At 44.7% G+C, this 13053-nt stretch overlaps 1 protein-coding gene across 1 annotated transcript in view; it reads right to left on the bottom strand.

Moving 5' to 3' along the window:
* LOC147072266 (uncharacterized) overlaps window positions 1-9964 on the bottom strand; it is a 112817-nt gene extending 102853 nt beyond the window's left edge. The window contains exon 1 of the mRNA XM_085947596.1: window positions 9925-9964. The gene's annotated coding sequence lies outside the window, so the exon portion shown is untranslated. The remainder of the gene's footprint in view (window positions 1-9924) is intronic.
* Window positions 9965-13053: the final 3089 nt, after the last annotated feature.

Here is a 13053-nt window from a genome sequence, read left to right as displayed (position 1 = left end):
GTGTGCCGGCCCTTGGTTGATTCATCCCACCGTCGCTGCCAGGTCTTCCACGCCGCGTCAAGCGTCATGAGACGTATTGTCCGCTTCAACGAGGTTACTTTTTCAGCAACAAGCCGAGGAGGCGGGGCTAGGTGAAAGTCACCAACAACGGCCTCCTCGCCTTTGAAGAGCATCGTTGACGCGCCGCTGACCTGTATGTGCAGATCTAGTGGGAGAATGCCGGCCAGGACCGGGAGCGCGGCCGTAGAAGTTGTTCGGTAGGCCTTGGTTATGGAAAGCAGCGCGCTGCGCTGTCCGCTTAAAAGAGTGCTTCTAAGTTTGACACTTTTCGGGATACGCAAGCACCACGCACTAGCAGCGTAGGCGGCAATCCCCATATAAATGGCGCCATAGGCAATCTTAAGCGCCCTTACTTTTAAGCCCCATCCATCACCAGCCATACGGCCCACCCTCTGGAAGGCCCTCCCAGCCTTATAGACTTGGGTAAAGGCATGATGATGGAAATTTAACATAGTGTCCATTTGGACGCCCAGGTAGGTGACGATCTTTGACACTTTCACTCTCGTGTCACCGAAGCGGACTGTGGGTGGCCGCTTACAGTTTAGTCGTCCCGGTCCTTTCAGGACAATGGCTTCTGTCTTGGAAGGTGCGAAAGATAGTCTGCTTACTTTACCCCACGCCTCAATTGACTTTAAGGCTTCGCCGACGGCACTCTCAATCTTCGCCCTGCTGTCGGCCTCCACCAACAGCAGCGCATCGTCAGCGTAGGCGATGACAGTGCAATCGGTTGGAAGCGGGATCCTAAGGAGATCGTCGAAGAGCACGTTCCAGAGAAGGGGCCCGAGGACAGAGCCCTGGGGGCAGCCCATGCTGGTGCGCCTCTCTATTGTGGTAGAACCAACACGAAACTCGATCGATCTATTCGTGAAATAACTCTGAATCGACGCGAACAAATTTCCTGGTAGTCTCTTGAGCCGAAGCTTTTGAAGTATAAGAGGCCAGGATGCACTATCAAACGCACCTGCAATGTCCAGGAAAACTCCTAGGACGTATTTACGGCGAGAATTTTCAGCGATGGCAATCACGTTTCTTATGGCGTCTGTCGTTGATTTGCCTCTTCTGAAACCAAATTGCTTTTCAGAAAGCGGCGCATGCTCTTCCAGGTGGGCTTCAATCCTGTAGCACAGAAGTTTCTCCAGCACCTTACCGAGAGCCGGCAAGAGTGTTAGAGGACGGTAGGCTTTGGGGCTTGACGGTTCTCGACCGCCGGCTTTGGGGATTACCTTCAGTAAGCCCCGCTTCCAGCAGTCGGGGAACGTGCCGCTCTTGATGCAGTCACTGAAAAGTTTGGTAATTTCTGGCGCGGCGATGGCCCATGTGCGTTTGACAAGTATATTGTCAATGCAATCCGGGCCTGGGGCCTTGCCAACAATCAACGTTCTAATGATGCGATTGATCTCCTGTTCAGAGGGCAACGATGAATGGTCCGTGTCGATAGGAAGAGAAGCCTCAAAGCGGACCATACTCATGATGGCATCGTCCCTGGACTCGTCATCCAGGGGGATGAGTGCCTCGAGCAGGACCGCAGCCGTTTCAGACTCGGTACTGGTGTATCCGCCACCCGGTTTCTCGATACCGCACAAGAGGCTCGTCGGTCTGAGACCAAGCTTTAATGCACGGTATGGAGGACCCCAAGGGTCCGAACCCCCCTCGATGGTGACGAAGTTCCTCCAGTAGTCCTTCTTGGCTTGAGTAATTGCTTTCTTATAGTCGTATCGGGCGGACTTAGCCATGGATGCAAGAAGATCAATAGAGGCAGGTGGTTGCTTGAGTCGGCGCGCACGTTGATGGACCTTGCGTGCTTTCCTGAAAAAGTCGCGCAGGTTCGAAACTTGCTGCGTCCACCACGGCGACTGGCTGGGTGGCTTGGGCTTGCAGCGTCCGAGTGAAGCTTCGGCTGCTCCGGTGATATCTGCAGTCAGTCGTGAAGCGGCCGAGTGCAGGTCCGGAAAACGGTATCTCGAAGTCCTATCAAGCTTTTTGGAGAGCGCCTTTTCAAACTTTTCCCAATTCCCGTCACGCGTTCTGAAACGCGTGGGCGGGGAAGGGGATACGTCAGAGACGCCATCGTGCGAGGAGTCAGCGGCCAGCTCAAAAGTGATCAACCGATGATCACTCATGGAGGCGCTCGCATGGACCCTCCAGCCCCTGATACGTCTCGCGACGGACTCAGTGGCAAGAGTGATGTCGATGTGAGTGCTTCCGGAGTTTGCATGCGACGTGAAAGTCGGCATGCTATTCGGATCGTTGAGGACGACCAGGTTGTGCTGGTGCACCAGCTCCTCGATGACGTCCGCGTCGCACAAGGGGAGATCCACGGGCGCCCAGAGGGGGGACTGCGAGTTGGCGTCCGCACAGATGATGACATCCCTGCCAGCAACTGCGCGGAGGATGCCGTCAAGCAGCGATACCACGTGTTCCTTTGTACTCTTAAAGCTGAAATAGGCGGAAATAACCACCACGCTGCCTCCTCCGGGTAAGCTGACGTCTGCACACGCGACCAGCTCAGTCGACAGATGCGAGAGCGACAGCACGCCAAGGCGAGGGTCAAGAGCGAATATACAGGCCTTTGGCTCTGTACAACTGGCGCTGACAACGAGGCCCGCGCACCTAAGTCCCTTTTCAGCGAGCCTGGGGCCCTTTTCAGAACCCCAGTGGTACGGTTCCTGCACCAGCGCCAGCGACATGCCGGCGGCCTGCATAACCTCAATCAACTCCGCAGAGCCGGCGTCGCTCAAGTTCACGTTCAACTGGGCGAAGGTGATCATCGAGCGGCAGTGTAGTCCACCATAGCCCTTTCGCGCAACTCGGCGTGGAGTCTTGCAGGGCACTCGAGGCTATTGGTGGGATGGTCATGCGGCTGTTTGTGCTTGTAGCAGGCTACGCACTTGGGTGGGATCTCCTTGTGAGGGCAGTCTGCGCGATCGTGGCCGGAAGCAGTGCAGTGGCTGCATGTGGGAGTCTTTGAATTGCATCCCTTTGCCATATGGCCGTAAAGGTGGCACATGTTGCACTTCACTACCCCCACAAAGTCCTTCAATGGGAAGGATTCCCATCCCATATACAGCCTGTCCTCCACCAAAAGGGCAGACCAAATTGCACCAGGGACGAAAACCACGAAGTGACATCTGCCGGTCTTCGGGCCAGCTTTGTGGCTGAGTCGAATATCCCTGTACGCCGATTCCGGCAGACCAGTCTGCTCCTTGGTGGAGGTGTAGATGGCTTCCCGGAGCTGGGGTTCTGTAAGGGTTGAAGGGAGATTAAAAATAATAACCCGAGGCTGTTTTTTCCCGGCGAGCTCAGCTCTTAGGGCAGCCTCCGAGGTCTCCATGGCCTTAACGAGGGCCGTGGCCTCGACTTCGGAGCGGGGGTGAACAATAATTCCTCCGTTTCTCACGTTTCGGATCCCTGTAATTTGGACCCCGATTTGAACGAAAGACAGCTTGTCATCAAGAATTACTCCCAGATACGTAACCCTTTCGGAGAAACGCACTGAGGTCTGGCCAAAACGAACCGTGGGCGGCCGTCGAGTTATGTTGACCCGAGAACTACCCCTGAGGAGGACAGCTTCCGTTTTGCTCGGGGCAAAGGTCAGCTTGTTCAGCAACCCCCAATTAAGGATTCTGCCCAAGGCGTCCGTGGCTGCACGCTCAAGTGCCGGTCGGCTGGTCGCCCCAACAAGCAGGAGCAAGTCGTCGGCGTACGCAACGAGCGTGCAGCCCGGAGGCAGTGGCAGGGACAGAACGTCGTCAAACAGAATGTTCCACAGAAGGGGTCCGAGGACGGAGCCCTGGGGACACCCCATGGTGGTCCTCCTGTGAATCAGGCTGGGGCCGGAGTCGTAGGTTATCTCCCTATTGCTGAAGTAGCTTTGAACTAAGGCAAAGAGGTCCCCGGGGATCTGTTTCAGCCTAAGCTTTGCCAGAACCAAGGGCCACCACGCAGTATCAAACGCGCCCGCTATGTCGAGAAAAATCCCGGCAACGAGGTCCTTGCCAGAGCTCTCCACAGAATCGATCACAAAGCGAATCGCATCCTCGGTGGACTTTCCGGGTCTAAACCCAAATTGTCTTTGCGAGATTGGACAGTTTTCCGACAGGTGGGACTCAATCCTGCTGTTTATCAATCTTTCTAATATCTTCCCGAAGACGGGAAGGAGCGTAATCGGTCTATACGCTTTCGGGTCACAAGGAGGGCGACTGCCGGCTTTGGGGATCACCGTGAGATGACCCTTTTTCCAGCAGTCGGGGAATATGCCACTACTCATGCATTCTTTGTAGAGTTGCGTGATCTCGTGTGAGGCAAGAGACCACGCCCTTCTCGCTAGCGCGTTATCTATGCAGTCAAGCCCCGGGGCTTTGCCAATCGGGAGGCTGGCAAACAGGATCCTTAGCTCGGACATGGTAGTGGCTGCGGATCGCGGAGTGTTTAAGGGGAGCAGCGCATAGACGCGAGGCTGCTGAAATCGGTCGTTGTCAATGTCGAGCGACTCGTTGTCCTGCGGGATAAGGGCATCCAACAGGACTGTGGCGGACTCTTCAGAGCTATTGGTGAACGATCCGTCGGGGCGCCGTACCGCCGACATGACTTTTCCGGGCCGTAAGCCCAGCTTCATCACGCGGAAGGGGGGGCCCCACGGATCATTGCCACCCATTTCAGTGACGAACTCTCTCCAGTGCACCTTCTTAGCCTTACTGATTGCCTTTTTGAACTTGAGTCTAGTGGTCCTGTAGGTGACCGCAAGCGGATGGTCCGCGTGCAGCGGCCCCTCCAGCGATCTTCGCGCTGCTTGTAAGGCCCTTCTGGCCCTCCTCATCGTGTCTCTCAGTCTTGTCAGTCTCGGCTTCCACCAGGGTGCGAGGTTCGGCGGTCTCGGGGTCGTCCTTCCGATAGTGCCCTCCGCTTTTTCAATAATGAGATTCGTGAGGTCCTCAGCCGCAGCGTGCATGTCCTTTGGCGGAGGGCGCGAGGCCATCCTGTCCAGACCCTCAGCAAAGTCGCGGTCAAAACGTACCCAGTCGGTTCCCTTGGTCCTGAAACGCCTCGGCAGTGACTCGCTCACAAGTGGAGCGAGAGACGCGTGGCCCCTCTCGGTCCTGTAGGCGAACGTGATCAGACGGTGGTCACTTGCTGACGCTTCCAAATGGACAGTCCAGTTCACGACGCGTCCGGCAGAACCATTGGATATCAAAGTGACATCAATGTGAGATTCCCCATTGTTGGTAGAGAATGTGGCTGGACCATTAGAGTTATTCAGCACCGTCAGGTCGTGAGTTGCCACGAGTTCCTCGAGGGGCGCCGGATTGTCCCGGCCAGACCGCGGCCCCCGGGGGGCCCACAGCCATGATTGAACATTAACGTCCGCTCCCACTATAATCTGTTTGCCGCGGCATGCAACCAGAATTTTATCGAGCTGCTCGACGCATTTCAGGATGTTTACGCTGAATTTAAAGTAAGAAGAGACCACCACAATGGAGTTCCCCGATCGGTCGGAGACCTCCGCTACGGCAAAGAGTTCGCTCGACAAGTGGGCAAGGTGTAGCACCACTAGGGTAGGATTCGCAACGAAGATGCAGGCCATGGACCCCAGGCCGTGGTGCATTACCCGACCCCCACTGAAACCCAGGTTGGGGCCGTAGGAGTAAGGCTCCTGCACCAGGACCAAATCGATGTCCATTTCCCGAACCGTCTTGATCAGCTCCGCCGTTATAGCCTTCCCTTTGCCCGCATTTAACTGACCGAACCGAATCATTGAATCGAATAATCCGTTCGGTTCCGCTCCTGTGCCATTGCGTACTTGCGCGCTGGGCAATCAGGGTCGATCGCTGCATGTTGATGCGGCTTCTTGTGCCTGGCGCAGGCCGGGCACTTTCCGGGGGCCTTAATATTAGGGCAATCAGCCCTATCGTGTCCTTCCTCGGTGCAATGGCCGCATGTGGCGCTTCTCGCCGAACAATTCTTTGCCATGTGGCCGTATAAGTGACACCTTGTGCACTTGACGACGCCACAAAAGTCTTTGGTTGGGAAGGATTCCCATCCCATATATATGCGCCCGTCATTGATGAGCGCTTCCCTCACCTTTGCCGGGACCGATATCACCATGTGACATTTTCCGATTCTGGGGCCTGCCCTGTGGCTCAGTTTAACATGGCGGTATGCCTCCGAGGGGAGACCCGTGACCTCTTGAGTGTTGGCCTTAATGGCTTCCTTAAGGTCGTCCTCCGTCGTCTTGACCGGCACGTTGAATACAATTATCCGCGGGAGCCTTTTTCCTGCGATTTCAGCCCGGAGACCGGCCTCCTTTAGACCAGGAGCGGCGGCCAGTCGTTTGGCCTCTTCCTCGGTTCTGGGGTGAATGATTACCCCACCTCCACGTACCATTCTCAAGCCCGTTATTTGGACTTTTAGTTCCGCGGGCACGATGGCTTTCTTGACGACTTCTTTAGTGGCCGGAGACTCCATTCCTTCTTGTGTAGGAAAAAAGAACACGCCGGGCCTTGCGGCGGTTGTTGGTGGCACAATTGGCCATTCCGGAGAAGTCTGTCTGACCGGCTTGGCGCCTTTTCGAGTGACGTCGCTCCAAGAATACTTGGTTCCTTCACTGACTGCGTCACCAGTGGCAGCGGCAACCGCGTTTATGTAGGAGGCACGATCTTCCAGTATGGCTTTGCTGGATTCAAGCTTGATTGCGAGAGACCAAGTCTCCGCGACGACTGCCTCCAGTTCCATTGTTAATATTTAATTATTGAAAAAAATATTTAAAAAAAAAAAAAAAATGTTATTTAAAAAAAATATTAAAAAACTATTTAAAAAATCCTTTTTTAGAATTATAAAAAAAAATTAAAAAATATTTCTAAAAAATATATATAAAATATATATTCTTTATTAAAGAAACTAGGTAAATGATAATATTCAATTCAATAAAATAATCTAAATTAAATTTAAACTTAAAATATATATGCAAGTAATATTATTAATAAAAAAGTCCCTCGAAGTTTTCGATTTCCTCCAGTAGTTTCGAGAAACTTCTAGAAGGATTTGCAGTTAAGTGTAATTGCTATGCGGATTTCGAAATTCGATTCTTCCAGATCATTCGAGAAAGTTCTGGAAATCGTTCAAATCAAAACATGAATAATTTGCACGTGTTCGGGGAATGGTACAATACAAATTATGGTTTTTTGGAGCTAGAATCGGTTGGTCTGAACCGAATTTCTTCGGACAAACACCAAAACGTTGAGGGCACATACGCCTGTATTCCACAAACAATTTATCACTATAGCCCAAAGGGGGCCTTCACAATGTCACAAATAGCACAAAAAAGACAAAAAAAAAATGGTTTTCACTCGATTCACGAAGAACCTTGAGATTTTCCGAAAACTTTCCGACGACTTCGAATGCAAGGGGGCTCCCGTCGACGCCTGGGAGCAAAAACCGACTTTTCTGAAACACTTTCTCGCGACACTTTATCAAAAAACTAACATTCAAAAAGATTTTCCGGTTTTACGGCTTTCCGGAGGAATCTCTCGGAAAAGTTTTGTATCACCAGGTTGACATTCATGAGCCAAAACAGAGAAACCTTTTTTTTTTCAAAATCGGATGACTTTTCGATTTTTAAAGCACAAAAGACCCGGGAGCTACACGATGTACGTCTTACTCGAGAGTTTGTGGCAAAGCCAGTCCACTATAATTGAACAATAATCATTTTTTTAATTAAGTATATGATATACCTATCCACATGGGCCCCACATCCTGAAGCGGGCCCCTAGGCCAGAATTTTTGGCAGGACCCCCTACCTATCGCTAAAGGCAATCTGACGCCCTATAGTGACGATTTCCAAATGAACGGAGGTCAAATAAAATTCAGTGTATTTTAGTGTTTTTTTAACACATCGAATTATGTCGAATATCAGCATACAACAATCAAAAATAGCATCGCACAACCTTATTTTTTAAAATGGTAATAGCCCCGAAATAAAATAGCGCTGCAGGCGGCTTTTTTACTATTAGAGTAATAATTTTAAGATATGTGTTTATCTTATTTATCTGGTCGACCCGCTATGCCGGGCCCCCCTTAAGCCCGGGCCCCTAAGCTAGAGCCCTTGTGGGGGCCATGCCTATTTATGTTAGGGGTACTAGAATTCACTATTTACTAGAATACAATATTTGAATTTTACATGTTTACGGGGTTTTTGTTGAATAATTTTTTTTAAATATTTGACACATAGTTTCTATTTTATTTCGTGTATATCGTTGTTCACCTTTCTAATTCCAAATAAAGTTGACATTTAAATTCTAATTGATATGCGCTTTGTACCCTCATTCGATATTCATTTCAAATACTTTTGTTTAATATAGATTGTACATAGAATTATTCATAAGAACTTCTTTAAACTCTGGTTGAAAAATGCATAGTCACCATTGAAACATGGCAGCATAAATAAGATGGCGGTTCAATTTACTTAATTGATAAATCCACTAGACAAATAAATACGTTACACTTGAAAACTTTGACGCCTTGAGCGAATACGATACATATCTAGTATTTGTGTGTGATACCTGATAATTACGTTTGTCTCGTTGAAACATTAATTCAAATGACATTTCCCAGCCCCGCGCCGACTTCGAAAACCACATCCAATCCAAATTAACATACTACCCAATTTTCCACTCAGAGGGGGGCACGAGGGAGGGAAACTTAAGGATCGATATTAAATGAGGGTTGACTTTCCCCTAGGATTCGACGGGAAGAAGGCGGGCGTATGTACTACATACCCTGCACAAAAACCGGCTTGCATGCCTCTCGGGAATTTCTTGAAAGAAAAACATCTTTGATTATGGTGTTCGTTATCGTTCCGCTAAAGAGTTTACATTACATGGTAGGGACAAAGAAAATTCGGTACTAATTAAACAGCTACCAAACGGATACTAGTGACTTTTCGAACTCGGTTGGAACAAACATGTTTCATTTCTTTTAATATGTATTTTTTTATTAATTTATTACGAACCGTGTCTTTGCTTTTTCGTACAGGGTGATCAAAGAGATAATTACTAATTACGTAGATTTATTTACATACTGCATTTGCTCGATTACAGTTTTAGGTGAAGTGAGTCTGTGGTAAGTTATTTTATTTTAATTTTTTTAACGACCAGAATTAGATATTTTGTTGTTTAATATTTCGTGCGGTAATTGGAGGTCAATTTTATGATTATGTTTCCTAAAAATCGTTCCTTTTCTAAAATTAGGCAGTTGTTGATGACATACCACACTGATGAGATGTGTTTTAGCCGTCACATATACAGCAGTGATCATCCTTCAATTTAAATATGTTCAGATAGGCTCTCAGTGCTTCGTGTCCTGTATATGTGTGATATTTTTATGTTCCTTGTATAGTGTTATGTTTGTAATAAATTGTCGTGTTTATAAATATGTATTTTTATATGATGTTGCATAATATGATGTGTGTTTAATAACGAATGCTACATTCTTAAATCTTGTGTATTATTCACTGAATAAAAATGGTTTAATTGAAAATCATTAGCAAGTACAAATACGTTAAAAGTTATGAGATCCTGATGCCACATAAGAATCAAGTCAAGTACACATGTCACATTGTTAATACCTTGATTTGAAATCACAAAGTATGGTCGCCAATAGGTAACGGAATTTGGGATAACAACTCGGGCGCATTAAATGTTTTAACGTGATTAGTATTCAACATAATATTATTGCTTAATAAGTAAAGCGCATTACTCAGATTTCTTGTAAAGCAAGATCAAGACCAATTCGGCACAAATATTTTTTCCAACAAGTATGTTTCTGATGTGTCTAAACTATGCACGTACAAAAATCTATTTAAATACTTACGTTGAAGAATGCAGAATCTTTATTTGACTTCAATCAAAATCTGAAACAGAAAAGAAAACAAATATTTAAATGATATTATATTTTTCTCTCTCCGACCATGTCCGATCCTAATAGGATCATATGGGCCTCCACAGAGTAGAGGTTTGTATTAACAGATTTTGTTTTTACGAGAAATGGATGTCAGCCACTTGCTCAACCTATTAGGTCCATACCCTGACTCATACACAAATTGAAAATCAATATGTGTACTTGCCAGACCCAGGATTCGAACCTGAGACCCACGGCGTGATAGTCCAACGCTTAAGCTTAATTACTAATAATAAAAATGGTTATTAAAAACGTTTCTCTCCCAATTATAAGTGGCGTTACCTGGTGACAGCAATTTTTATTTTATTATTAGTATTGCGTCCTTTTGAGAATTATTTTAAAGGGTAGGTACCTAATAAAATAGGTTTCCGCCATGGAAACGAATTCTCATTAGGTCCAATGGAGTATTTAATTGCTTTATGAAATTAATCGAACGGAAGCAATTTTCGATAATAAGGTGCCCACCGACCCCGTTATATTTTATGAAAGGGACTTTCATATTATAGATGCTACATTAAAACGTAGGTATATTGTAAAGAATATGCCTGTAATAACGTTCCTTTTATGGAAATTCATGTATTTTGCAAAATAATTATGAGGCTTTCAAATATTATATTCTTTTAGAATCGATTAAATGAAAAAACAGTTTAGATCTCCAAGAAGTAACTGAATTGATGTATTCTTAAAATTCATTTAATTGAGCGGGTGATTAATATTAACGTACCTACTTAGGCGGATGGGAAAGGTCAGAAAAAAGCGCGAACATCAAAACTATAACACTATGGTACCTACGTAGACTCAGTACAAATTTATAAGATGCTTTTGTGTAGCTTTTTGTACTCAAAAATAATAGTTTAAACTAAAAGATTATATACAATAAAATTTAATTAAAATAACTGATAATACTGACTATATATATTGCGCCAATGGGTAGCCATATAAAACAAATTCTATCGGATAACAAATAATATTATATTGGTGTTATTAACCGTCTTAAACATTAAATTCACCTCTACCTACCTCATACATATTATGAGAGGACAAAAATATAACAGGAATACACATTCATCAAACGGTTGCGGGGTAATAAACGACATAATGCAAATCTGTTACTGTTATAGATTATTACATATCAATTACTATGAATTTTGGTCAAACGCAGACTATGATACATCCCGCACAAGCTGAGAGGTATTTTAGACAATTCTGTGAAATATTCTTTGAATGTGAGAACATTATAAATAAGTATAGTATGGATCCAGATACACATGCCTACATATTAGTTGAAATGGATACATTAGTAATGTTAAGTCGGCTACAAACATAACGTTTACGTAGTTTACATTTAAACCTAGGGTATAAAGTTGCCTGTGGCTATGTCATCTAAAACGCAACGAAAAAAATACGACTGAAAAGATAGAATAGAATACAGTATATAATAAAGTGTAGAAATTCATAGATAGATACTCAAGAAAGGCTAGTTCAATTAATATAGAAATTCAAATACATTCATGTCGCTCGTACAATCAAAATATGCTCGTGTACACTTGTGCGAAAAAAAACACAAGTATACAGTTCAATTATGGAGTTACGTTTGTAGTCAGTTAATATTGCAACGTATTGTAACGTACATGTCAGTCAGTCAGTGAATGAGTAAAGGACGTAAATCATAGAAATTTTCACTGACGATATGTGTATTTTGTTTTAAGATGTTATTTTATTCTTTAACATTATTTATATTGTTTGATTTATACTCAGTTCTTTTAAAATTAAAAATGTCTTGTTGTGAACGTCCTGTATTCTGACTTGCTATATATGCAATGTAGAGATGGGAAAACTGGTCGATTTTGAAGACTAAGTATACTTACTACCAGTATAAAAAATACTTAGTATATAAACTTGTTCCAAAATACTTACTAGTATTTGGAATACTATATAGATCGTTTGGCGTGCGTATGCGACAAAAGTTTCATACTCAACTGAAATTAAAACCAACTCCATATTATTAGCATTTTGAAATACGTATCGGCTCAGGGAACTCAGACTGTGTATCGGCTTCAATAGAATCGCTAAAAATACGCTGAGCTCCGCTTGTCGAAAAGTCCCATTTATTATAAAATTTTAAAAACATTTTAAATTTATGAGTTGTTTTTCGGTTAGGTTACAATATTCTTGTTAACAAAAATTAATAACAGTGATTTGTTTTGAGCGGTATATAACAAGCCTAAGCCTGTGCGTCATCTCACCACTGTGCTGCGACACAAAATTCATTCATTCGAACGCAATAGGCTAATAAATTAAAATATACCTATATTCAAGTGCTATCCCGTTCGTGCGCATTTAATGTCAATATGTAGTGTTGAAAGTCTACCAACTGGCGAGTGCACAGAACAGCGACTCGCGATGATATCATCACAAGTTTTTTTGGAATATGTTTATTGAGCCACAAATACTTAGTATGGGTAGTTTCATCCGAAACTTGAGTACACAAAGTGGTAACAGTATTTCCAACTCACCTCTAACGCAATGTTTTGTTTTTTAAATAAATAAATAAAAATTTAATAGGGCATTCCAAAGGTGATTCATAAGATGATCTCTACTACAGTATTTTGAAGTAACATCTGGCCCCGAGAACGGAAGTCTATCAGTCGCGGAAATAAATGAATTCCTCGCTGTTTCCGTTCGCTATTCAGTTATTTACGATGAATAATACTTGGTACATGAGTTTTTAAATTATACAATGATGCTTTGCACAGAGAGGTATGATTATGATTATAATAAGAATGTATTTATAGAATATAGTAAATCAAGATAAGGTACTATACATTTTAAATGTAAACCCATTGTCATACATTAGAGTCGATTCTTCAAGCATTGCATCAGTGCCGACTTGACACAATATGAGGTTGTGGTATTTGTATTTAATTCAGAATGCATGAAAACACACGTGAATTGAAAAATGTACTTTTTCCAGATGTAGAATTTCATTTCATGAAATATTATTATAATTTAACTAAAACAAATCAAAATGTTAACGACACC

This window comes from Rhyacophila brunnea, unplaced genomic scaffold (assembly GCF_057557595.1).
Source record: "Rhyacophila brunnea isolate RB1 unplaced genomic scaffold, BYU_Rbru_1.0 scaffold_2, whole genome shotgun sequence".
In the NCBI taxonomy this organism is placed as follows: Eukaryota; Metazoa; Arthropoda; class Insecta; order Trichoptera; family Rhyacophilidae; genus Rhyacophila; species Rhyacophila brunnea.
The sequence above is the reverse complement of the archived record's forward strand: the minus strand, read 5'-3'. Positions and strand labels throughout refer to the sequence as shown.